The sequence below is a fragment of the Choloepus didactylus genome, chromosome 11, assembly GCF_015220235.1.
Source record: "Choloepus didactylus isolate mChoDid1 chromosome 11, mChoDid1.pri, whole genome shotgun sequence".
In the NCBI taxonomy this organism is placed as follows: Eukaryota; Metazoa; Chordata; class Mammalia; order Pilosa; family Megalonychidae; genus Choloepus; species Choloepus didactylus.
The window spans coordinates 45,971,576-45,998,716 of NC_051317.1; positions in this window are offsets into that span (position 1 = coordinate 45,971,576).

The following is a 27,141-nucleotide window of genomic DNA, read 5'->3' on the forward strand; positions in this document are numbered from 1 at the left end:
TCTAACATCTTCTACTTCCTAAAACAGTAAGTCAGGAAGGAACATCATATAATGGTGTGCTGGTTTGAATGTATTATGTCCCTCAAAATGCTATTATCTTTGATGTAATCTTGTGTGGGCAGATATATCAGTGTTGATTAGATTGTAATTCTTTGAGTGTCTCCCTGGAGATGCACTCCACCCAACTGCCGGTGATGACTCTGATTGGATAACTTCTGTGGAGGTATTACCCCACCCATTCAGGGTGGGCCTAAATTAAATCACTGGAGCCATATAAATGAGCTGATAAACGGAAGGAACTAAGTGCAGCTGAGAGTGAAATTTTGAAGAGAAGCTATAGGCAAAAGGGACACTTTGAAGAATGCGCAGAAGCTGAGAGAGTAGCTGCAGATGAAAGACAGTTTGAAGATGGCCGTTGAAAGCAGACTCTTGCTCCAGAGAAGCTAAGAGAGGACAAACACCCCAAGAGCAACTGAGAGTGATATTTTGAAGACAAGCTGCAGCTTAGAGAGGAACGTCTTGGGAGGAAGCCATTTTAAAACCAGAACTTTGGAGCAAACACCAGCCACGTGTCTTCCCAGCTGACAGAGGTTTTCCAGACACCATTGGCCATCCTCCAGTGAAGGTACTTGTTCTAGTTTGCTAATGCTGCTAGAATGCAAAACAATAGAGATGGATTGGCTTTTATTAAAGGGGGTTTATTTGGTTACACAGTTACAGTCTTAAGGCCATAAAGTGTCCAAGGTAACACAGCAGCAATCGGGTACTTTCACTGGAGGATGGCCAATGGTGTCTGGAAAACCTGTGTTAGCTGGGAAGGCACGTGGCTGGCTTCTGCCCCAGAGTTCTGGTTTCAAAATGGCTTTCTCCCAGGACATTCCTCTCTAGGCTGCAGTTCCTCAAAAATGTCACTTTAAGTTGCACTTGGGGTATTTGTCCTCTCCTAGCTTCTCTGGAGCAAGAGTCTGCTTTCAACGGCCATCTTTAAACTGTCTCTCATCTGCAGCTCCTGTGCTTTCTTCAAAGTATCCCTCTTGGCTGTCACTCCTCTTCAAAATGTCACTCACAGCTGCACTGAGTTCACTCTGCCCATCAGCTCATTTATATGGCTCCACTGATCAAGGCCCACCCTGAATGGATGGGGCCATGCCTCCATGGGAATATCTCCAATCAGAGTCATCACCTACAGCTGGGTGGGGCACATTCCAAAGAGACACTCAAAGAATTACAATCTAATCAGCACTGATAACATCTGCCCACACAAGATTACATCAAAGATAATGACGTTTGGGAGACATAATACATTCAAACTGGCACAGTACCCAATTGTTGATGACTTACCTTGGACGCTTCATGGCCTTAAGACTGTAACTTTGTAACCAAATAAACCCCCTTTATAAAAGCCAATCCAATTCTTGTGTTTTGCATTCTGGCAGCATTAGCAAACTAGAACAAATGGGCAGAGCCCTTATCCATTGACTCTTCCAGTCCTTAAAAACTGCCCTGCCTTCTCCATCATGGGGGTTGAGTCTTCTTGCTCTCCGTATACTGATAGTCTTCTGGCCTCTCTCTTTCTCTACCACAGTAGATTTTTGTTCTCTCTTCCCTATCACATATAGTTTTGATCAGTCCACCTTGCCTGTTTCACATAGTCTGCTGCAGGTTTTTCTTTCACATGTATATTAAATAGTGAATTATATGCCTAAATGGGGGGAAGGAAAGGTATTTGTCTCCATCATAAAAGCACTAAATGAGCCTACTTGCTTTCTATAAGGTTGTTGTATATTGCAATCATAGTAATGATCTTGAATCCCTGTAACACTATAAACATGTAAACATGTTGACCACAATTACAGTGTGCACAAATTTGAGAACAAAATTTTTTTGGAACAAGTGATAACCAGACTTATGTGCAAGCAGGTGATATATAGTGGCTTAACTCCAGCCAGAGGGGCACTTCCTGTAAAATCACAATGTGAAGGCTATTTTGGTGGGCATCAGGTGTAGAGGTAGGCTTACACCTGGTTGCTCTGACTCCCAGCTCCAGTGCCCAAGCTAAGATGTGAGATTTGCTGCCATCTTCACAGATGCACGAGAAGCAGACCAGCGTCTCCTGCTGTCAGCTTTGGAACTTCCTCTGACCCAGCTCCCAAGACTTCTCATTAAAGGTACTGGCCTTGCTTTCTTTTGGCCCTCAGGCCAATAAACTTGGAAGACTGGTATCTACCAGCTTTAAATGTGTTGTGTGCCCTTGACTTGGTTCATGTGCCTTGCTTATGATGGCAGCTGTGATTGAGCAAGTAAATAAATTGCATTGAGCACTGAAACTATCATCCTGTGTAATCTGCTTCCAAGTGCTGAATTTACTTTAGATTTTGATCAACTTTTGGTTTCTTCAGACAACTATATTTATACAACAAAGTTATATCTGGGGAATGGAGAAATCTGAGTTCTAATCTGGGCTCTTTCTCCACTTAATCTTTCTATATGCCAATTCCACATACGATACAAGAGATATTTGGAAGATATTTGGATTATAATTTACATAAAACTTTTTTAAACTCTAAAAGTCTAGTATTCTTATCTCCAGAACTGTATTGCAGTCATTTGGTGAGTTCTTATCCAATATTACATTTGACCATGCTTATTGTTGTTATGGGTAGTAAGGTTAATAGCTGAATACCTTAATATCTGGAACAATTCCTATTATAATGCCATACATATTCTAGTGTCTGCCTCCATTACTTAACTGCTTAAAATAAACCATCTATTTGCTTAGGATCTAAATTATAAAAGGTGTGAAGGATCTTTAACAGAAAATCATGTGGTGTCTGTTTGAGTGACATGGCTTTTATTGTAGGGACTATTCAATAGGGAAACTCCAAGTGCCCTGTTAAAAAATACCTTCAACACAAAATACTTCATGGCTTTTGTGATGTCTTCACAATCATTTTGCATATTCTGATTTATCTACACAAATAGAAAAGAGAATCAAATCTCAAAGGCTAATATTCTTATCTTCAGTGGTTAAGAGACAAAAGAAAATAAAAATGAATTAGGAGTTTAGGAACTCAAGTTCATCTTTATTTAAATATTAAGTAATACCACGTATTGCAAAGAGTCAGTATTCACTAGATTTGAAAAGAAATCATTGCATGCTAAAGAAAAATAAAATATTGATATCCATTGTTAGAACATTTGTGTAAATCACTTTACATAAGAACCATAGCTAGGGTGCTGTGTAACATGCAGGCAAAGGATTTTCAGGCTTGAGTTCAACTTGAGATTTAAGCAAAGGCTATGAATACCCAAACTTGGGAAAAACTGTTGATTAATTTTAATAAAAAGGAGATGGCATGTGTGATAAGCAGCTTAAGACAGGATGAGATGTTTGGGTTCAAGGATGTCCATTGAGGAGAAAAAAAGACATAAAACATACTGCCTTATGAAAAGAGTACAAACAGCATTAAATGTTTCTTTAAATGGTCACACTTGAAATAGTAAGGTATGAAAATCCTCTGCCACTCAGAAAGTTTTTCAAACTAAAGAGAGATGGTAGAAATTTGCAAGTAATTATCAATCTCATTTCAGGTAATATGCTGTCAGGCTACAGCAAGATGAATAAATGAGGCAGGGTAGTAGAATTGTATATCCAGTACTGAACTCAAAATATGTTAAAGAGTATTAATCTGATGTAGTATAAATATAACAATTCTATTATTTTATTTTTGTTTTTATTAATTTCCTATTTTCAGATTGGAAGTCTGCATTTGAGTAGGTATTTAATTCCTTAAGAATAAACTAGGATTATTTTAGAAGAAAACACATTTATTTACAATTACATACAAAGATTGGGAAATCCAAGTAAGGGGTTTGAGATGTGACCAGGCATCCAGAAACACGTGTCTGAATAAATGAACTAACGGATGGAAGCTCACTGATGACAGGGATTTAGGCACAGTAAGAGCTGGGATGAAATATCACCTTTTTACTTCTGCACATATATGTACAATCTAACAATTACTTCTGAGTTATGCCTGATTACCTGGTTGCTGGGAGAAGCTGTGTAAATGAAAGATCATTTGTGATTGGAATCCATTAGAATGTTCCTCCCCACCATTAACAGTTTAGTCTATGGTTGAATTACCCACAATGCCAATACTCAAGTACAGTTTATCTCAATCAGATATGACTATTTAGTGAGACTTCAATCAGATAAGAAAAGCAATCCTACTGTAGTGATGCAAACAGTCTGACAATTAGGTATACACCTGAATTAGTCCATTTATCTGTTGAAATACAGGTCATCAGGAAGTAAGAGTTGATTGTAAAAATGTGTGATTTATTTCTTTACAATGGTTATTTGCAGACAGATATTAAGCTTTGTTGACACTTAAGGTTTCCCTCCAATTCAAATCAAATAACTATAATTTCTGGTGTTTTTATTATGCTTTTAAATATAGTAGCATTTGCAGTTGGTTCTTGCTACCACCCCAGACTTCTAAAAAAAAATCTTGAAGTAAGAGTAATGGAGAAAATGACTTCTGGGTTGCATAAATAGCTGTTACAAAGACTAAGCATTAGAACATCATTTAGAGTTTATTTCCTTAATTTGATTATCTGATCCTTCCAACATCGCAGATTAGAAAAATAAAACTGAAAGAAGGCTGCAAGAAAGGTGAAGCAGCAGTATACATCACAGATACAAAGCAACATCAAAAAGCAGGCATCACACTCAGTAAATGCTGGTCTTAAAAATAATGGTTTTCAGTTATCAAGAAAAAATCCATTTAGTCTTTTATGTTGTGTAAAGCTCTGTAACTACTTGTTAAATTGTACTTGGAAAGTTATCACTCCTATGTATACATATGTTATATTTCACAATAAAAAATATGATAAAAAAAGAAGCAAAGTGCTGGTATATTCTACAACATGGGTGAACCTTGTAGACATCATGTTAAGTGAAACAAGCCAGACACAAAAGAAGAAATATTGTATGATTTATCTTATATGAAATACTTAGAATAAGCAAAATTCATAGAAACAGAAAGCAGAATAGTGCTTATCAGAAATTGGGGTGATGGGGAGTTATTGCTACAAGAATATGAGTTTTGGTTTGGGGTGATGAGAATAGTCTGGAAATAGTGGTGAAAATTACACAATATTGTTAATGTACTTAATGTCAAAGAATTGTTTGCTTAAAATGGTTAAAATGATTTTTATGTTATTTATGTTTTACTACAATTAAAAATAAATAAATGTTTTTAATTTGTAAAAAAAATAAAATGAATCATGCAGCATTTGAGGAAAAACCTTTTGTTAAAAATGCTTATTTCCTCCCCCCTAATTGTGCCAATTAAATGAGTCCTCCATTATCAAGAAAATGCACTAATTCAGAACACTTTACTTCCCAATGATCATTCATAAAGTATATTAACATATGTGATCAAATAATTGTGTTTAATTTTTCAAAAATTCAAAAAGGCACATCCTAGGAGCATCACAAATTATGGAGATTGTGGAATAATCATTGTCTGTTTTTCTATGACAGGTTATCAACATTAGGTGATGGCTGAAACGTGATCAGCAGTGTATTGACAAGAAGATGGCAAATTAAAATTTGTCTGAGATACGTGAAGCAGGTTTTACCATCTCTTTGAGAAAAGGGAAGCAAACTGTCAACATGGAATTTCCTGCCTATTGTTGAATGCTTTGGGAAATTTATACAACTTGCTTTATAGAGAGTGTTTAACCTCCTAATTGAAAATGAATTGATGAGATAAAATCTGGCTATTCTTCTAGCCTTCAAATTTGTTACTCTGAAATGCTTTTCCTTCTTTGAATATTTTTCTTTCTGTATTCATTAATTCATCCTTTTTTCATTCCTTCTTTAATTTCTGCCTCTTCTCTCTCCTCTTTATTTCGTATCTTGGTCCATCTTTGTCTTATTTCCCTTTAATTTTCTTTTATGTTCTCCATTCAACAGTTCTCTGCCCCACTTTCTCCCTCCAACACTCTAGACACTCAGCTCTATTTTATTTTCTTTCAATCAAGTTCAATTTCTCTCAACAAATGAGTTTAATTCTAGTCAGTGTTTATTAGAACAAAATATTATACCAGTTGAAAATGTTTTCCTTCCATTTATTAATGTTTTAGTTACTCTGCGATTGAACACAGATGTTTGAATTGTTGTATTTGAATCTACTTTAAACTTTTCTTTGAAATACCTTATTTTATAAATAATTGTATGACACACTAAATATACCAAAATGTATTTATATATACAGTTTGACTGGCCTTGAAATTATTTCTAACCTTCCTCAGGCATGACAAATATCCTTTCTTTATGTTTTATGCAAAAAATTGGAAAACTGATTCTTTCATTAGCTACAGATAAGGCAACACCACCACATATTTGAAAAAAATAAACTATAATTGAAGCCTATCTGCACCTAGAAATTTAGGTATCTCAGGTCATAAAGAATAGTGAGCAAATAAAAAAGACATCCCTGTCGAGTACTACCTGAAAATTGTCAAACACTGTGGATACCCACGTACCTTCTCAACAATCTGCCTCACTGTGAGGCAGTGGGAAGGCAAATAAATACAGCAATGCTTTTCCTAGAATCCCTTATAGCTAGAAACGGCATGTGATGGATTTATGTCCCACTGGGTATAAGCAGAAGTTTTGCAGGGGTGGGTGAGGAGGGGTATGGGAGAAAAACTTAGGAAAAGCTTTTAATTTTCCTATTAACCCAAACAACAATCACACACCAAAAAAGGGACAGATAAAATTGGTCAAGTCCTTCCATCTTGTCCTTATTACTGTTTTAAACTTAGATACAATCTCCAGAATTGCAGCAGTTATCTTGAGATAGTGAGCTATAAGTAGGTAGGAAAGCCAGGTAGAATTTCCTGTTACTTGGAGCTAAATGCATTCTAACTGATATAGAGAAATCTCGGATGAATTCCAGGTCATTTCTTCATGTGTCTGAGTAGATTAGATAAAATTTATGATATAAGCAATTCTATATACAAATATTAAAATCTTGATAAAACATGTCTTCTTTCATTTACTTAATATTTCAAAGTAGTTACTAACTTATGTCAAATTTCCCCAACAGGGCTCATGCCTAGCTTACAGCTCCTTCCATCAATAAAAAATCTAATTTTTATCAGAAGTAACATTTTCTCACTTTATAGAGTATCTGCTTTTTGTGTGTCAAGTGAATTCATGAATGTTATACAGTATTTTTTTCTTGGAAAAGTTAGAATAGGTTTTGGAGTTTTGTGATGTTTTTGGTAAGGCCAAATAATAAGAGAAAAGGATATTAATTAAGTTTGTTATCACTTTCATAAATTTGTTTGTGACATGTAAACATATATGCCCAGGAATTGAAATAAATTATATATAGTTAAAATAAATGCTAAAGTTTTAGAATTTAAATTGTGGTTAAAAAATCATGTATTTCTCAATATGTATTGAGAGTTCTATAATTAGTCTAGGTCATATTTTAAAATATAGTATGTACTTTGTATTGTGTTAAAAGCAATATGTTAAATCTATCTTTTCAAAATACAAAACATATTACAGTGTATAAATATATATATAGTTATAGGCATCAACATTTAGGCATATCTGTAAGTGTTCAACTAATTCTTACAGATTTAGTTAAATAAAAATAATGTAACTTATAATTTATAGTTGGCCATAAGATATTTCTTTAAAGACTAGGGAAAAATAAGAAAACCTTATTAAATAGCTTTAAAATTCATATATAAGGAAGAAAAATTAGGATCTATTTAATTATTTATGGAAAAATGTTGATAATATGTCACATCGTTTCTGAGAAAAATGCAAGGGGTATTTGCTTTACTTGCCAGATTTCAATCCTAAAAGTTATCCACATGTGATTTTGAAAATGTACGCAATGGTATACATGAGATTTTTTTTTAACTTGCTGAAACTTGTATATTTTCAAAATATAATTTTTGTGCTGTCTGTTTTAGAGCTGTTATATACACCAGAAAATGCCATGTTCTTTTAATCCATTCTTGTGGGGGGCAGACCTATTGTTGGGCGGGACCTTTTGATTAGGTTGTTTCCATGGAGATGTGACCCAGTCAAATCAAGGTGGGTCTTAATCCTCTTGCTGGAATTCTTTGTGAGAGGATAAAAGACAGTAGAAGGCTAGAGAGCTTAGACAGAAATTCAGAGACATTTTGGAGAAAGCCATTTTGAAACCACAACCCAGGAGAAGAAGGACCAGCAGACATCACCATGTGCCTTCCCATGTGACAGAGCAACCCTGGATGCCAGCAGCCTGTCTTCAGAGAAGGTATCTATCTCTTAATGCCTTAATTTGGACATTTTCATGGTCTTAGAACTGTAAATTTGTAACCTAATAAATCCCCTTTGTAAAAGCCAATCCATGTCTGATATGTTTCATTCTGGCAGTCTTAGCAAACCAGAACAATGTTCTAACAAAATTATCACCATTTTGTATGAGTTCACATACGGTCATATTTTATATTAAGTACTGTCATTATTATTTCACAAACTGTGATTCCTTATATTAATCTCAGAATAAAATAGCAAGGAAATATATTTGTCACTAATGCAAAAATAAAACCAAACAAAAAATTCCATATCAAAAAGTACATGCACACACACACACACACACACACACACACACATGCATACTCTTGGCCAATCCCTACTATCAGCAGATGGAACTCTTACAGTTGTTTTCTGTCTATGTGCAGGGACACTGAACACACTTGTCAGATTGTTGATACCCTGCTGTGTGCTTCCCTATCAAACCACATTTCTTGTATGAAAAAACTCATTATTTTGTATTGTAATTACTTGTTAATGTTTTTATGTCTTACCATTCTGTAAGTTACTTGGGAGCAGGGCATGTGTCTGTCTTGTCCAATGCTCTGGCTTTAATACCTAGCATAGTGTATGGCACATAGTGGGTGATCAATTAATGTGAATGAAAACCCATTTGTGAAGTCTCTTCAGACACTGATGACAAAGCTTTGATTTCCAATACGTGTTGAGTTAAAGCAGCTTAACAAGTCGTTATGAATGAATTGGAGAAGACAGGCTTTTTTTCCTAATCTGGAAATGTTTATGCTACTAAATGTAAGAAATTACTGTGCTAATGGACACAGAAATTAGTGGCCATAACTTGTCACTCATGGGAAAGCTCATTATGAATAATTCTGTTACCATCAGCTTTCAAATTTTAGATGATGCATAGAGAAAAATGTTTTAGGAAATGTTTGTTTACAAATTCCTAGTGTTAATCAACAAATATTCTATTCCATGCCCACGAAGGCATAGGGATCATCCTTTTAAATACTGGTAAGAATGTTGCCTAAAGAAGATTAAAAAGACATACAACAGCCTTTCAAATTAATATTATAAGACAGCTTATAAGATTAGCTAAATATCTAGCTTGCAAATACTTAAATAAGTCCATGCACATTTCAAAATCAAAGTTTCTGTATTTCAATGTATATTAATTCAAGTTTAAATTTGATCTTTTATTGTAAATTCATTTGAACTGAACATTTTGATTATGAGGTAAGATATTATGTCCCAAATTGGATCAATGCAAACTACTATTTTATAACTTGCAGAGTAAATTATAGTAATGAAAATGTATTTGAGCAAAAAACTATACATGGTTAATTAGAGGAGCTACTGATCTCCCAATTTATTTCTATACACAGTTCCAAATATATATATACACACATATATATGTATCAACTCTGTGACATTAATAATATCCAATTTGCAGTGCTTTCAAAGACAAAGACAACAAAATTTGACTACTTGGATAGCTCAAAATAATTTGAAATCCCTGGGGAATTATATTCCATACAGTTTGAGAGAGCAGGTGCACTTAAAATATGTAAAAAAATATGTGATTAAAATATGTCATATTCCAAAACTAGTGATTACCATTGTATTAATTATTGTTAAAAGCATGTTAAATAGGTTTGTCAGATGCACTCGTGGTATTATTTTAGAATATTCAAGCCTTCCATTGAGAAAGAAAACACACAGGATGTATGAGAGGAGATTCATAAGAAATGTTAAGCTTTTATGGAAAATATTCTAGTAAGAGTATGAGAGAGAGTAAAACCAATCAGATGTGTTTGTTGTAGAAAATGAGGAAGCAAGGAGCTTGTGAACATGGGCAGAATTTATATGATGTGTTAAATACAGAGAGTAAGTGACCTATAAAACATGCCATTGGTAAACAGAATAAAGAGAATTATGGTATAGCAAATGAGAGGGACAGAAGGACCAAATCATGATCAAGACACAGCTGGACTGAAAGCTTTTTCACCCTCAGATCATATTGTGAACCCAACATGATCCCATTCCGGCTCCAAGGACAAGCAAAATCTTTGGCTCTTCACTAAGGTAACTGAAAAGCTACAGCTGTTGCCAGGTGTACTTGTGCCTAAGTCTGTCCTTGAAAGCAAGTGCATGTCCTTAGCCAGGGGCCCCTTGCTGAAGCCTCAACACTGATACTCAGAGACACGCCATCAGTGTGGATGGCTGATGTGATAGGAAGATAAAAAGGATGCAGTAACATCATGTACCCCAGGACCCTGTCTGTAGTGATTCATAAGGTGATTCTCTCAAGAGATGTAGAAATGCAGCTTTTGTTTGATCTCTCCTGAGAGAGTGTAGACTTGGCAGCTGGGATCCACGATCAAAGTCTTATAGTAAAAAGATACTAAAAAGATGGACTTGATTATAGAGTAGATAGAGTGAAACCAGACTCTTCCAGCAGTGCACAGAGTTGAGACCCAGAAACATTAAAGCCCTTAACAATTGCCAAAGGACAAGGGTGATCCAAAGACAGGACATTAAAGAGTTCTTTTTTATTTATTTCTTAAAATTTTCACACACTTAAGTCTTAGGAAATGTTTCTCATTTCAAACTGAACACTGCATTCCAGAATAGTTGGCTACTTATTATTGTATCCAATTGATTAGGTCACAATTTTATCTTATCTAAGTGATATATGTTTGTGAAATATGATTTCAGCTATAAAGCTGCCTGTCTAATGGCTTAGAGTGGGGTTTGGGAGAGAAATAAACATGATCATACTTTGTTTGGCCCAGATGACCAGAAGCATTTACCTGCAATTTGCTGAGATAGAGGGGGAGAGAGAATGAGGGCTAAGTTTGAGAGGAAGAGCAGTGATTGGACATGTTGAATCAGAGATGCCTGGTAGCCATTATGACTATTAGATATTAAATGGAGATATTGACAGGCATTTGGATTTATGACTCTCAGTTTCAAGGAGGAGTTTTGTGTGTTTTAAACCGATGTTATTCAAGCATTTTAATTTGATTTGGAGCCTCCTTTTTTCCATATCTGTTGGGATAATTTTTCTGATAGTATGCTTGGAGACAACAATTCCATCAAAGTAAGTCAAGTTTTGCTTTTTTTTTTTTTATCTTTATTTCTCATTTAAGTAGCATTGCAAAATTTTCATAGAAAAAATACACTAGAAAGACATTTCTTGTGATTAGAATTTTAATGGAAGAACCCTCTTTTTTTCCCATGTGAGGACGAAGGAAACATTAAGTCCTGTGGTCAGGAGCTTTGACCTTGATCAGCCTGACTGTGTTTACCTCCCAGCCCTTGTCCCAGGTTGTGTGAATTGGACAAAATCATACTCTCTTCAAACTTCAGTTTCCTCATTTAAAAATGGGATTATAATTGATCCCACTCCTAATGCAGTTGTAAAGATTTAATCAGAAAATATCTATCAAGTGCATAGCAGAGAGCCTGGTGCATAGATGCATCTAATGACTATTAGTTATTGTTACTCTGGTGCAGCCTACCACATGGCAGGCACTTAAAAATGGAACCCAAGCTTGTTTCTGTAAGAGCCAAACAAATAATCTCAGAGAAAAAAAAAAATGTACTCTTAAATTTGGGAAATAATTCAGACTTTTCTTATAAAAAAGAGTAGGGTCTTCTGAAGTGGAATAAATATGATAAGCTTTGTCAGGCAGTTGACTAGGCCTTTATAAAACGTGTCTGTTTTCTCCTAAAACAAGAACTGACAAATGTGTCTAGGATAAGGCCAATTTTTGTGTATAACGTCTACTTTTGATTTGTCTTCGGAAGAGTAAGGATGGTGGACAACAAAAATATCTAAGGCTTTTAATTGTTCCATTATCAATAGATTAAACTTTGCTTTAAATTAGTACACTTTATTTGTTAGCTTCTTGTCATTAGTCCTACAAGGTAGAATTGTATTACATTCTCAATACTTTCATTTTCTGGAAGAAACAGGGAGGACATTTAAATAAAATAAATATTACAAAGGTAATTTAGTGTCTTGTGGGTAATGTACAATATAAATATTTTCTTAAATTATTATATAGAAAATAGTTCAGAATTAGATTTTTTTAAAATGACTTAAGTGGTCAAATAAGTTTCAGAAAGAAGATCAAGGAAAACACTGTTTTATTTGAAGCCTAGGATGAGCAGGAGAGTAGAGGAACCTGCTGTCAAGGACTGGGCAGAGTCTAGGATCTTACCTTACTTATAAGATGCTTGTACATCCATTGGCTGAGTTAATAGAGAAGAACATTGACCTTAGGGGATTCACTGCTTTTATTGAAAGCAGAAGAAAGCCTGATTTTTGTCCAGGGGAATAAGTTACTTCATTCTTCATGTTTGAAGACACAACCTGCAAACACAGCACTGAAACATGCCCTCAATAAAGAGTAGTCAGGGCCATACATACTTGGCATACTAGCAAGAATGTACAGGGACACTGAGGACCCATGGTGGGTTGCCTCAGCCAACACAACCAAAACAATGGAGTGTAAGAAATTCTGTGAGCAGAAAAAAAAAAAAAAACTGGCACATAGTAGGCTCAACAAATACTGGTTGAAATAATTGAGTAATTGAGAAAAAGCTATGGATTTTACACTTGAAGTAACATGGAGGAGTTATATATGGCAGGTATATTTTTCTAGAGAGATAGGACTTAGTTGAGAACTTACTAAGGGCTTCAAATAAGGAAGGGGCATATTAGGATTTACATTTTGGTGCAATTCCTATGACCACTATATGATGACGGATTTAAGAGGAGTAAGACAGAGGCAGGAAGATGAATTAACAAGATATTGCAATAGAAGGAAGAGATGATGATAAGAGTCTAAACTAGGGAATGATTGGGTAATAAACAATGGAGAGTGATTTGAGCAATATTCAGAAGACAATCAGTAAAAGTGAATCCATTATAGAATGAAAGGAAAGGGGTAGAAACTAAGATAATGCAGTCTCCAGACTTGAGACTGGGTGAATGTGTCAGAAACAGGAATCAGGAATTCCAAAGGAGTAGTGGAGTTTTCATTATTAGACCACCATTCTAATGAATCTATTTTGTAAACCAAATTTGATTTTAGTTTTCTAATATATTTCATATATATGCAATTTTTACATGTATAAATATCAAAATTAAACAGAAATTATTTTATTATGAGTATCTTTAAATATAGCAATAGTTTTCTTTTTTAGACCATCAAAATACATAATTAAATTGAATTCCCTATTCTAAACAATGTTCTTTCCTTTCTCATCTGTTTTGTTCCCTACAAATTATTTCTGTGATCATATAGCTAAGAAAACTGTTCAGCTATATGACTTACCCTTTAAAAGGTAAGTAATTTACTCACTGGTGATTATGTGTCTGGTAACCTTGGTTTTGATAAATTAGTTGTTATATTACATTCCTAAAGCCAGGAGCTTTCTTATATTTGGTTACAAAGACAAAGTGAATTTTAATGATAGCTATAAATTATATGTCCTTGATTTTAACTAGGAAGCTGAGTAGTCCACCTTCACCAAAACCTGGTAAAATTTTAGGGTGAAAAGACAGCATTTTAATGTAAAAACCTGTGTAGGTATGTAGAAACATGACATGTAAATATTTGCATAATTTTGTACATTTACTAAATGAATGATCCATGTTTTATTTTAATGATGAAGGAATTAATAAGTCCCTTGTTTTATGTGCCTTGCTGCAGTCTAACATTAATTTGTGTTCTAGGCAAGTATATGTAATGGAGTTAAACCTCCCATATTTTCAATGGCTTAAGGGAGAATCATGTTGATTTATTTATATAAAATTAGGTGTTTATTTTATTTTAAGAAATGATTGTCCAATTTATTTTTTGGTAATATGGGAAGAATTGAGGAGGGTTTGATTAAGGAGTAGGGGTCTGGCTTCAACTTATTCTTCTAAATAGTTCTTAAAACCCTGAAAGAAAGATATGAGTCTGATTTTAGGTTCAGGGGTGCTATGTATCTTGTCTAAAGTGAAATAACAGTTTGTGGTTAAATGAAGTCAAGTCTTAAGATCCAAACCTAGTTTTTCTTCCATTAGACTATCAGTTATAAGTAAATAATATTTCAAAATTGCATTTTTATTTTCAATATGGCTACCCAGTCCTTAAAGTTGTCAGAAATTCTGTATTAATTAAAGATGAACTTTAATTATACTTAAAGTTTAATAGATTTTCTCTGGGAAGAGATAGTAGATGAATAGAATCTCAAATTTTTAATTCTTAATTCAATATAGTCCCTTGGCTGAGTGTAAAAATATAACCTGATTTTATTTTGAACTGACACAATGTACTGAGCCAAATTAGTTTATCAAACGGTTTTGTGCATAAAGACAAACCCAAGATATTCATAGAAATCTACATGTTCAATTTTGAAAACAGACAAATGCACTAAGACTCACTACTTAATGTCTTTAGATAATTGCTTATCTTTTGTGGGTGTAAATTCTGAAGTAGTATATAGTACTCAGAGCACTATAAGGACTGAAACTTTTTTCAATCTCAATCTTACAGATCTCCATTTTCAAGACTATGATTTAACACAACTTTACTATTGCTGGAATTCTTTCCCAGGATGATGACCTTGAAAATAACTTTGTTGTTCATTTCAGAAACTTCCTGAAAATCCATATATCTAAGCAATAGAAATCCCAACCTGCCTTCATGAGAGAAAATAGGCCCTTCTTACAGCAATATAGCCACTCAGGCTCATCAAACGACTGTTATTTGCAAGATTCCCTTCGACATGTCCCATCCCTATACCTGCTAATCCTGAATTATTGTATCATAAACCTGGTCCAATCCCAACCAAGCAGGTCAGATCCTCAAACCTTAAAGGATAACATCTGTTTATTAAATGAAACATATAAAATCGCATGGGACTGATGTCAAGACAGCTCAGACATTGTAACTGAATGGTATTGGGGAAGTCAGGGACACTAGTGGCCATCTCCTGGGCCTGCCTTATCCCTGCCTCCTTTTCTACCGTGTGTAGATGTTTCAATATGTTTACATTCCACAGTCCAGGGGAGATGTTAGGCCTAATGAAAAAGCCTGACCATACGTTAAAACCAGAAACTGGGAACATGCAGGCAGTTCCAGCTGCTTATCAGGGAGGGAACTCTCAGTAGCAGGGCCCCTCTTCCTTGGGGTTGAATAAATACCCTGCCCCTGGGCAACACAGATTTGTCTTTCCAAAGCCACCTCCAAGGGGAAGTGAGACATGCAGATCTGCCATCCACCAACCCGGATCCAAGCAGCTGGCCTCTGCAGGAGACTGATCATTATAGGATCTCTTCCCCTGCTCTTTTGGATCCTTTATGCTGTGTATGTAATAAAGCTGTCATTTGGTGAAAGTTTCTGTTTTGCCTGAGCCTGTGTTCCCATGATGCACCACAGAGCAACTTCTTCCACAGATGGTGTCAAGCTATAACCATTGAAATTTTTGGACAAAAATATTTGCCAATATTTATAGGAGAAAAAACAGTTTAAAACAAGCTGTTTCTTTAAAATGCTGCTCTTCTAAGAAGAAATTTATTTAATTTTCTTTGTATAGAATTATTATACATTTACTGTAAGGCAACTGAAGAATACATAGTAGCTTTTAGAAAAGCACAAAAACCACCTTGCAAGTCCCATGTAACTGCCAGCAACATTTTGCTTAATTTCCCACATTATATCCATAAAAATATTTACTCAGGGGCAATTTGCATTGTTTTTCTCTGCTTACAATTTCTACAAACAACTTATTCACATTTTCCCATGAGCTATACATGCATTTCATTAAAAGTAGAAAAAGAAAAAGAAAAAGAAACACACATATACATACATACGTGTACTATATATAGATATAGTACACTCAGGTAAAACAAAATCCAAAAGTATTACAATTGAAAAGGTATATGGGTGGGGAGCTTCCCCCAGTTGCTTTACTTGGAGACAAGTATTATTAGGAATCATTGGTTATGCTTCCAAAGATAACTGATGCATACAAAAACAAATACCTATATCCTTCTCAAAAGTTCTCAATCTTGGCTGTTTGCTACAATCACCTGGGAAGATACACACACACACAGACACACACCACACATGTCTGGGTCTTATCTTCAGAGATTCCAATTTAATTGTTCTGAGGAACAAGTGGGATATTGAGATTTTAGAAGCTCTCTGGGTAATTCTATTGTGTAGCCAAAATTGAAAACCACTTATCTGTATTATACTTTAACTTCTTTCCCTTTAGAAAAAGTATATGTAAGATATTTCTACATTTCCATAAAAAAATACAGCTCACCACTGTATGAATATATCATGATTTGCTCAACCAGTATCCTGGACTAGACCACTTCTCTTGTTTTTAGCATTTTTTTTTTTTTTTTATTTTATCAACAGTGCTGCTATAGAATACATTATTCGATATATTGATAATATAACTGGAGGATGCATTCATGGAAGTATAATAGTTGATCAAAATCTATAGGAATTTGTGAATATGATGATTTTTAAAAATTTGTCCTACTACTTGCACTATAGAAGAATGCCTTCTCCCCAAAACACAGTCTACCAGTGTTTTTCAAGTTTAATATGTGGAAGAATCATCTGGGCTTCTTGTGCCAACACAGATACTGTTGGTCTAGGGTGGGGCTTGAGATTCTACATGTCTAACAAGCTTCTCCAGTGGTGCCAATGCTGCTGCCCTGCAATGAAAGGACCTAGCATAAAAAGTGGAAATAATAATAATAATAATCATCTTGATTTCGTCAATAGGTGAAAAGTGGTAACTTATACCATATTAAATTTCATTTACCTTATGAGAGCTGATTTTAATTTCACATGTTAAAGTCATTTGCATACTCTTCAAAGTTCACTATCCAAATATTTTGCATTTTTATTGTGTTTCCATACTTTTATTTTTTGATATATAGAAGAACATTATGGAAAATAGCTATTTTTTTAAACAACAGCTTTATTGATATGTAATTCACAGACGATGAAATTCACCAAATCAAAGTGTACAATTCAGTGATTTTTAGTATATTCACAGAATTGTGCAGCCATCACAACTAACTAATTTTAGAACATTTTCATCACCCTAAAAGTATATCCTGGGTAATGTTCCATGTGCAATTGAAAAGAATGTATTCTGTTGTTGTTAGTTGAAGTGATTTATAGATTGCTGTTTATTTGGTCTAGCAAGTTTATAGTGTTGTTTAGGTCTTCTGTCTTCTGGTTGATCCTCTCACTATTTGTTCCATCCATTTTTGAAAGAAGAGTATTGAAGGCAGAACTATTCTTACTAAATTGCACGTCTCCATTCAATTATTACTGTTTTTGCTTCAATTATTTTCGGGTTCCATTGTCAGCTGCATATATATTTAATATTGTTATAGCTTCCTTCACACTTAACCTTTTTATTGTTATAAAAATGTTGTATCTAGTGGCAATCTTGGTTCTAAAGTCTAGTTATTGTTTGTATAGTGTATCTTTTCCCATCCTTTTATTTCCCACCTATTTATGCCTTTGAATATAAAGTGTATCTCTGGTAGAAAGCATATAGTTGGATATTTTTTATGCCAATTTAAAGTGGTGGGTTCTCTGCCCAGTGCACTCAAATGACCAATTCTTGAGGCACTGGAGTTTTAAAGAGAGAGCCTATTGCTAAGCACAAAGCAGGAGATCAGATGGCCTATTGACCTAAAAATCTGTCTCCCCGAACTGGAGTAACTCTTATAGTTTATAGTATCAAAAGATGGGCAGGTTTTAGGATAACGAGTACAATGGCTTGAGATGATGAAGTTAGAGATGACCTAATTATTGAACATGCACAGATTGGTCACATGCTTAGTTGCAGAACATATGTAAGAAAATGGCAGACTTAAAATTATTTATGGGCATGATTTTGTATTATAATGAGGTATAGATCAATTATAGGTTAATGTTTAACCTATTGCACATGTCAGGTAGGCCAATTTTGGTTAGATTCAGCTTGTCTAGCAAGATAGTTTACGAATTGGGGTGGGTTAGTTCTGGGTGGGCTCAAATTCTTTAATTAATAAACATGCAGAGCTGTCTTTTGTGATCCTAAGACTCTAAAGCTGAAAAACAAGAATACAGGGTACAAATGAGGGCCAGTCACAAGGTCTTTACAATCGTAAGATAAAGGCTATATGGTTATACAATCATTATCAGAGATCATGGCAGCTGGACCACAGTTCAGCAACCTTAGGCATTTCCCTTTGGTCATTTTACAGAGTGTAAGAAAAAGCATCAATATAATGATTCAGTAATCATAATTATTTGTTAATTCTGAATTCTTAGTTACATTTTTTTAATCCATTCATCCAAATTCTGTCTTTTGATTAAATTATATTTAACATAATTACTGATAAGATGGGATTTCCATGTGTCATTTTTCTATTTTTTTCCTATATATTTTATATCCTTTGTTTTTCTGTTCCTATATTATTGCTTTCTTTTGTTAAATAGAACTTTTCTAGTATACCATTTTAACTCTTTTGCTGTTTCTTTATCACATTTTTGAGTTAATTTCTTACTGGCTATCTTGGGGATTACACAGTTAACATTTTAATTTAAAACAATATAATTTGGATTCATACTAACAACTTCTATAGCATTAAAAATCTCAGCTCTGATGTATCTCTCTTTTATCCTCTTGTTTGAACAATATTTGTCATATAAGTTATATCTTTATATGTTATGATCCCATTGCATTTTTTAAATCTATTTTTATGTAGTTGTCTTTTAAATCACATAAGTGAAAAATAGTGTTGCAAATAAAAAAATCATGTATAAGGTCTTTCATATTTACCTATGCAGTTATTTTCCTGGTCCTCTTTATTTCTTTGTGTGGGTTTGAGTTACTGCTTAGTGTACATTCATTTCTGATTTAAGGACTCCCTTTTGTATTCCTTGTAGGGAAGTTCTGCTCAACAATTTCCATCCAACTTTGTTTATCTAGTAATGCCCTAATTTCTCCTTCATGTTGAAAGAGATTTGTAATATATAGAATTGGGGGTTGAAATTATTTTCTTCTTTCAGTACTTTGAATTCGCCATCTCTCTGTGTTCTGCTCTCTTGGTATCTTATGAAAAGTCAGATGTTAAACTTACAGAGGATCTCTTGTAAGTGATGAATTGTTTTCCTCTTGCTGCTTTCAAAATTGACAATCTGTATTTATGGGAATGGAAACAAAGTGTATACAACTTACCTTTGTTTCTTTCTGTTCTCAGGTCATGTATTCTCAATTGACTCATCTTCAAGTTTTCTGAATTTTTCTTCTACCAACACAAATTTGCCAAAGAATCCCACTAGTCAATTTTTATCTCAGTTTTTGTACTTTTCAAATCCAGAATTTCTACTTGGTTGTTTGGGGTAAATACAATCTCCTTATTGATATTCTCCATTTGATGAGCATTGTTTTCATACTTTTGCTTAATTCTCTACATGGTTTCCTTTTCCCCTTCTCCCCAGGGCTTATTTTGTTTTTGTTTTTGTTATTGATGATGATGCTATGTTTGTTCACAGACTTTCCTGGACTAACTCTGTAAAGTATTCTTTGTCATGTATGGCCACTGTATTCTTTACTTGGATAATTTATTGGACAGTTAAGGATTGAACATAAATTTCATTAGATGCTTTGAACCAATACATCTCTAAAGGACTCTCCATGTGTATTGAAACAACAAAATTGGATTAAATGACCATGGCTCTTCTGGTGCCCATGGGGGTTTCAGCCCAGCACATTCCACCCCCTGGACCCCAGAAAGACATGTTCCTTCCAAATGCAAAAATACATTCATTCCATCACAATATAGATAAGTACAAAGTCTTATCAAAATCAATTAGTGGTGTGGCTTGTCCTAAGGCAATATTCTCCTCTGGCTGTGGACCTGTGAAACTCAGAACAAGATATCTGCTACCAATATACATAGGAGGGGCAGTCACAGGCTTACATTCCCATTGCCATAGGGAGAAATTGTGAGGAAGACAGGGGTTATAGGACCAAAACAGCTCCAAAATCCACAAGGCATATTTCATCAGGTTTCAAAGTCTAAAGAACCATTACTAAATGACGTTTTATCCCTGGGGCTTGAGAGAGTAGGAGTCCCATCCCTTCCAAAGGTTTTTGTGGCAGCCCTTTTCTCTGCAAATGCTGGGGTGAGTGCTCCAACATATCCATGCTTTGGAGAGATCAGCTTGTTCTCAGACCCACCTTCCTCAAGCATTGGGGTGCCACCCAGACTCTGCATCTCCTGAGCAAAGGCTCTCCCCTCTCTGAACAGTGGGGTGGTGGCCAGGCTTTCCCCAATCTCTGGGAAATGTACTCCACTCTCTCTGAGGCCTGGGGTGGCAGCACTCTTCCTAAGCCTCAAGGTGGAAGGCCCGCCTTCTGACTTTGAGGCGAACTCACCCTTTCTGTGTGCATGGGCTGCTCTATTCTCCTTGCCTGAGATTTCTTGGCTTCAGACCTTGGCTTCCATGGTATTGACTTCTCTGAAGAATTTTTTATTTCAGTCTGTCACTTTCCTTTCCCTTTTATCCAGATTGGCAGTGGTTGTGTTTATACAGCTCTCAAAAAAAAAAAAAAAAAAAAAAAAAGTTGGCTTGGCATGCAGCATACAGGGGTAAAAATCATCAGACAACAGGACTTTCAACAAATCCTTTCTGGATAACTCCATCTCCAATCCTGGCTGGTACTGAAATGGCTGCTGGTTCCAGTTTTCATTAAATCCTCACATGGGGCTGTAGCCTCTGGGGTTTCACTTTCTTGAAGCCCAGAATTCTCCAGACCATCAATTTCTGGTTTCTTTGAACACAAGAGTTCATTTCTCAGCTTATCTCCTTTCCTCGTGCATTTTATTATAAGCCACAAGGAGAAGTCAGGCTGCATATTCCACACTTAGTTTGGAGATCTCTTTAGCTAAGTATCCCAGTTTATTGCTTCCAAATTCTGTCTTCCATCCAACATTCAGCCTCAATTTTGCCAGATTTTCTGCCACTTTAAAACAAGGATTGTCTTTCTTCTAGTTGGCAATGACACGTTCATCATTTCTGTTTAAGTCCTCATCAGAAGTATCTTTAGAGTTCATATTTCTACCAACAGTCTCTTCCAAGTGATTTAGGCCTTTTCTAACAAGTGTCTCACAATTCTTCCAGAATTTTTCCTGTATCCATTTAAAAAGTTATTCTACCATGTTTGGTATTTGCAAATTCAGCAGGACCCTCTTATCTGGTACCAAAATCTGTTCTGGTTTGTTAATGCTGCCATTACGCAAAATACCAGATACGGATTGGCTTTTATAAAGGGGATTTATTAGGGCACAAATTTACTGTTCTGAGGCCATAGAAGTGTCCAGACCAAGGCATCAACAAGATGGTATCTTCACTGAAGAATGGCTGATGGTTACCAGAACTCCTCTGTCAGCTGAGAAGGCAGATAGCTGGCAACTGCTCATCCTTTGCTCCTGGGTTGTGTTTCAAAATGGCTTCCTCCAAAATATCTCTGGGCTTCTGTCCTTGCACCTCTCTCTCAGCTCCTGCATGTCTGTGATGGTTGGGTTCATGTGTCAACTTGGCTAGGTGGCCTAGCTGTCTGGTCAAGCGGGCACTGGCCTGACGATTCCTGTGAGGCTATTTGAGGCTGGTTGGTTTGTCGGATCATCAGTCAATTGACTGCAGCTGACTGATGACTCATCAAGGGGCGTGCTTCCACAGTGAGAGAATGCAATTGGCTGGATTTGGTCCAGGTGATCAGTTGGTTTGTTGGATCATCAGTCAATTGACTGCAGCTAACTGATGACTCATCAAGGGGCATGCTTCCACAGTGAGAGAATGCAATTGGCTGGATTTGGTCTGGGTGATCAGTTGGAGGCTTATAAGCCGGACAGTTAGAGAACCTTCACTTCTTCTTCAGCTGCTCAGTGAAGCTTTTCCTGGGGAGCTCGTCGAAGTTGCCAGTTCGTTTCCTGAGGAGTTCATCAAAGTTGTCGGTTTGTTTCCTGAGGAGTTCTTCAAAGTTGCCGGTTCGTTTCCTGAGGAGTTCGTCAAAGTTGTCGGTTCGTTTCCCGAGGAGTTCGTCGGTCGTCTTCCTTGGAGTTGACAGCTTGTTGACGGCTCTGCAGAATTTGGACTCGTGCGCTCCCGCAGTTGCGTGAGTCACTTTTACAATTTGATAATAAGAGATAGCTCTCATTGATTCTGTTTCCAAGGAGAACCCTAACTAATACAACTTGGTACCGAGAGTGGTTCTTGAGAAACGGAATCCTAAAATCGGCTTTTACAACTTGTTTTCTACTCTGATTAGATTCAGAGGCACTAATGACTCTATTTCCAATAATCAAGAGGGTACTAAGAGTCCATGGCAGGAATTGGCAATGGAAATACGCAAAATAGCACCATTTGATTCTCCTAATTGTGCTCTAGTATGAAGCGAGGCTCTGGGTGACAGCGTTTTCGACACTTTCACAGAGTTTTGCAGTATTAAGAAGTATGATGATGTTGGCTGGCTGCTCTTAGATACTTTGGATAGAGTTGTAAGAGAAAGGGATGAGCTAAAGGCTTCAAATTCAAAACCTGAATGCCGTATGACAGATGTAAAGGGTTCCATCTGTGCTCTGAAAGAAAATCTTATTTCCTGTGCCCGCAGACTGGAGGTTTCTGAAAATCAGATGCAGTCTCTTATTGTGCGAGTAGCACATTTACAGCGTAAACTAAAATCTCAACCTCTCAGGGTGTCTGCTGTTAAAGTAAAGGCATTGATTGGAAAAGAATGGGACCCAGAAACTTGGGATGGAGACATATGGATTGATAATAATGACAGTGAGGACATTGGAACCCTGGATTCTGCTGGGTCATTGTTAGATTTACCTGTAGAGGGCTGTCCTGGGGAAACAGCTTCTCTGCCTCCAGTCTGCCCTAAGGAGCCTGCCACGCAACTCCCACCTAAGGAGATTGACCCTTCAATGCCTGCTAATCTTGTAATCACCTCCCCTGAGGAAGCAGCCCTCACTCTTTTGTCTGGAGAGACTAATCCTGTTTTAAGAGATGAAAATGCAACAGAGTGCCCTGAGGTGAATGGCTTGAGAGATAATTCTAACTCTTTTCATGACCCACCCCCACCACCAGTTTTGGCTTCAAGACCTATAACTAGGCTCAAGTCCCAACAAGCCCCAAAGGGTGAGGTACAAAGTGTGATCCATGAGGAAGTACGCTATACTCCAAAAGAACTGTATGAGTTTTCCAACTTATACAGACAGAAACCAGGGGAATATGTGTGGGAATGGATATTGAGAGTGTGGGATAATGGTGGAAGGAATATAAGGTTGGATCAGGCTGAATTTACTGATATGGGCCCACTAAGCAGAAATTCTGCATTCAATGTTGTAGCTCGAGGGGTTAGAAAGGGTGTTAACAGTTTGTTCGGGTGGCTGGTTGAAACATGGATCAAAAGGTGGCCGGCATTACCAGAAGTTGAAATGCCAGAACTGCCCTGGTATAATGTGGAGGAAGGGATTCAAAGGCTTAGAGAGATTGGAATGTTAGAGTGGATTTATCATGGAAAACCTGCTCACACAGCCCTGGAATGTCCAGAGGACACACCTTTTACCAGGACTGTAAGGAATAAATTTGTGAAACTAGCTCCATCATCCCTGAAGAGCTCTGTAGTCGCCCTTCTCTGTAGGTCAGATATTACTGTAGGAACTGCTGTCACTGAACTGGAATCCTTAAACACAATGGGGATAATTGGGTCCCGAGTCAGCAGAAGCCAAGTGGCTGCAGTTAATCGCCACAGAAAAGGTGGACAGGGCTACCATAATGGAAAACAGGCTCAAAGCAGCAATCAAAATAATATGACTCACAGAGACTTATGGCGTTGGCTAGTGGATCATGGAGTACCAAGTAGTAAAATAGATGGGCAATCGACTAAATTCTTGTTTGAACTATACAAGCAGAAGAATTCTAGGCAACGTGAACAAAAATCTCCCTTGAATTACAAAAACAGAGAGTCACGGCCCCTTAATCAATTCCCAGACTTGAGACAGTTTACAGATCCAGAGCCTCTTGAATGAAGGGATGAATGAAGGGAAGGCCGGGTACCCTTGGAGAAGGACCCTGTCACACTGCCAAAAATTTACACTGTTAATCTTCCTCCCAGCCTTCCCCAGGGGGACCTACGGCCTTTTACCAGGGTGACTGTGCATTGGGGAAAAGGAAATGATCAGATATTTTGTGGATTATTAGACACTGGGTCAGAAGTGACATTAATTCCCGGAGACCCAAAACGTCACTCTGGTCCACCAGTCAGAGTTGGGGCTTATGGAGGTCAGATGATTGATGGAGTTTTAGCCCAGGTCCGTCTCACAGTGGGTCCAGTGGGTCCCCGGACCCATTCTGTGGTTATTTCCCCAGTGCCGGAATGCATAATTGGAATAGACATACTCAGCAACTGGCAGAATCCTCACATTGGTTCCCTGACTCCTGGAGTGAGGGCTATTATGGTGGGAAAGGCCAAGTGGAAGCCACTAGAGCTGCCCCTGCCTAGCAAAGTAGTGAACCAGAAGCAATACCGGATTCCTGGAGGGATTGCACAGATTAATGCCACTCTTAAGGACTTGAAGGATGCAGGGGTGGTGATTCCTACCACATCCCCATTCAACTCTCCTATTTGGCCTGTGCAGAAAACAGATGGGTCTTGGAGGATGACTGTGGATTATCGTAAGCTTAACCAGGTGGTGACTCCAATTGCAGCTGCTGTCCCAGATGTGGTATCTTGCTTGAGCAAATCAACACATCCCCTGGTACCTGGTATGCAGCTATTGATCTGGCAAATGCTTTTTTCTCAATTTCTGTCAGCAAGGACCACCAGAAACAGTTTGCATTTAGCTGGCAGGGCCAGCAGTTTACATTCACCATGCTACCTCAGGGTTATATCAGCTCTCCAGCCCTATGTCATAATGTTGTCCACAGGGATCTTGATCATTTCTCCCTCCCACAAGACATCACACTGGTCCATTATATTGATGATATCATGTTGATTGGACCTAGTGAGCAAGAAGTAGCAACTACTCTAGATTTGTTGGTAAGGTATTTGCGTGGCAGAGGATGGGAGATAAATCCAACAAAAATACAAGGCCCTTCCACCTCAGTAAAATTTCTAGGTGTCCAGTGTTGTGGGGCCTGTCGAGATATTCCTTCTAAGGTGAAGGATAAGCTGCTGCATCTGGCCCCTCCTACAACCAAAAAAGAGGCACAATGTTTAGTTGGCCTCTTTGGGTTTTGGAGACAACATATTCCTCATTTAGGTGTGCTACTCCGGCCCATTTACCGAGTGACTAGAAAAGCTTCTAGTTTTGAGTGGGGACCAGAGCAAGATGAGGCTCTGCAACAGGTCCAGGCTGCTGTGCAAGCTGCTCTGCCGCTTGGACCATATGATCCACCTGATCTAATGGTGCTGGAAGTGTCAGTGGCAAATAGAGATGCTGTTTGGAGCCTGTCCTAGTTTGCTAATGCTGCAAAATGCAAAACACCAGAGATGGATAAGCTTTTATAAAACGGGGGTTTATTTCACTACACAATTACAGTCTTAAGGCCACAAAGCGTCCAAGGTATCGCATCAGCAATCGGGTACCCTCACCGGAGGCTGGCCAATGGCCTCCGGAAAACCTCTGTTAGCTAGGAAGGCAGCTGGCATCTGCTCCAAAGCTCCGGCCTCAAAACGGCTTTCTCCCAGGACGTTCCTCTCTAGCAAGCTTGCGCCTCTTCAAAACATCACTCCCAGCTGCACTCTCTTTTCTCTCTTTGAGTCAGCTCATTTATATAGCTCCACCAATCAAGGCCCACCCCGAATGGGTGGGGCCACACCTCCATGGGAACATCTCATCAAAATTATCTCCCACAGCTGGGTGGGGCACACTCCAAGCAAATCTAACCAGCACCAAAACTTCTGCCCCACACAAGACTACAAAGATAATGGCATTTGGGGGACACAATACACTCAAACCGGCACAGAGCCTTTGGCAGGCTCCTATAGGAGAATTACAACGCAGGCCCTTAGGATTTTGGAGTAAAGTTTTACCATCTTCTGCAGATAACTACTCTCCATTTGAGAAACAACTGTTGGCCTGCTACTGGGCCTTAGTAGAGACAGAACGCTTAACCATGGGCCACCAAGTTACCATAGACCTGAGTTACCTATCATGAGCTAGGTGTTATCTGACCCACCAAGCCATAAAGTTGGGCGTGCACAGCAGCACTCCATCATAAAATGGAAATGGTATATACGAGATAGAGCTCGAGCAGGTCCTGAAGGTACAAGTAAGTTACATGAGGAAGTGGCCCAAATGCCCATGGCCCCCACTCCTTCCACCTTACCTTCTCTTGCCCAGCCCACAGCTATGGCATCTTGGGGAGTTCCTTACAGTCAGTTGACTAAGGAAGAGAAGACTTGGGCCTGGTTTACAGATGGTTCTGCACGATATGCAGGTACCACCCGAAAGTGGACAGCTACAGCACTGCAGCCCCTTTCTGGGATATCCCTGAAGGACAGTGGTGAGGGGAAATCCTCCCAGTGGGCAGAACTTCGAGCAGTGCACCTGGTTGTTCACTTTGCTTGGAAGGAGAACTGGCCAGAGGTGCATCTGTATACTGATTCCTGGGCTGTTGCTAATGGTTTGGCTGGATGGTCAGGGACTTGGAAGGAACATGATTGGAAGATTGGTGACA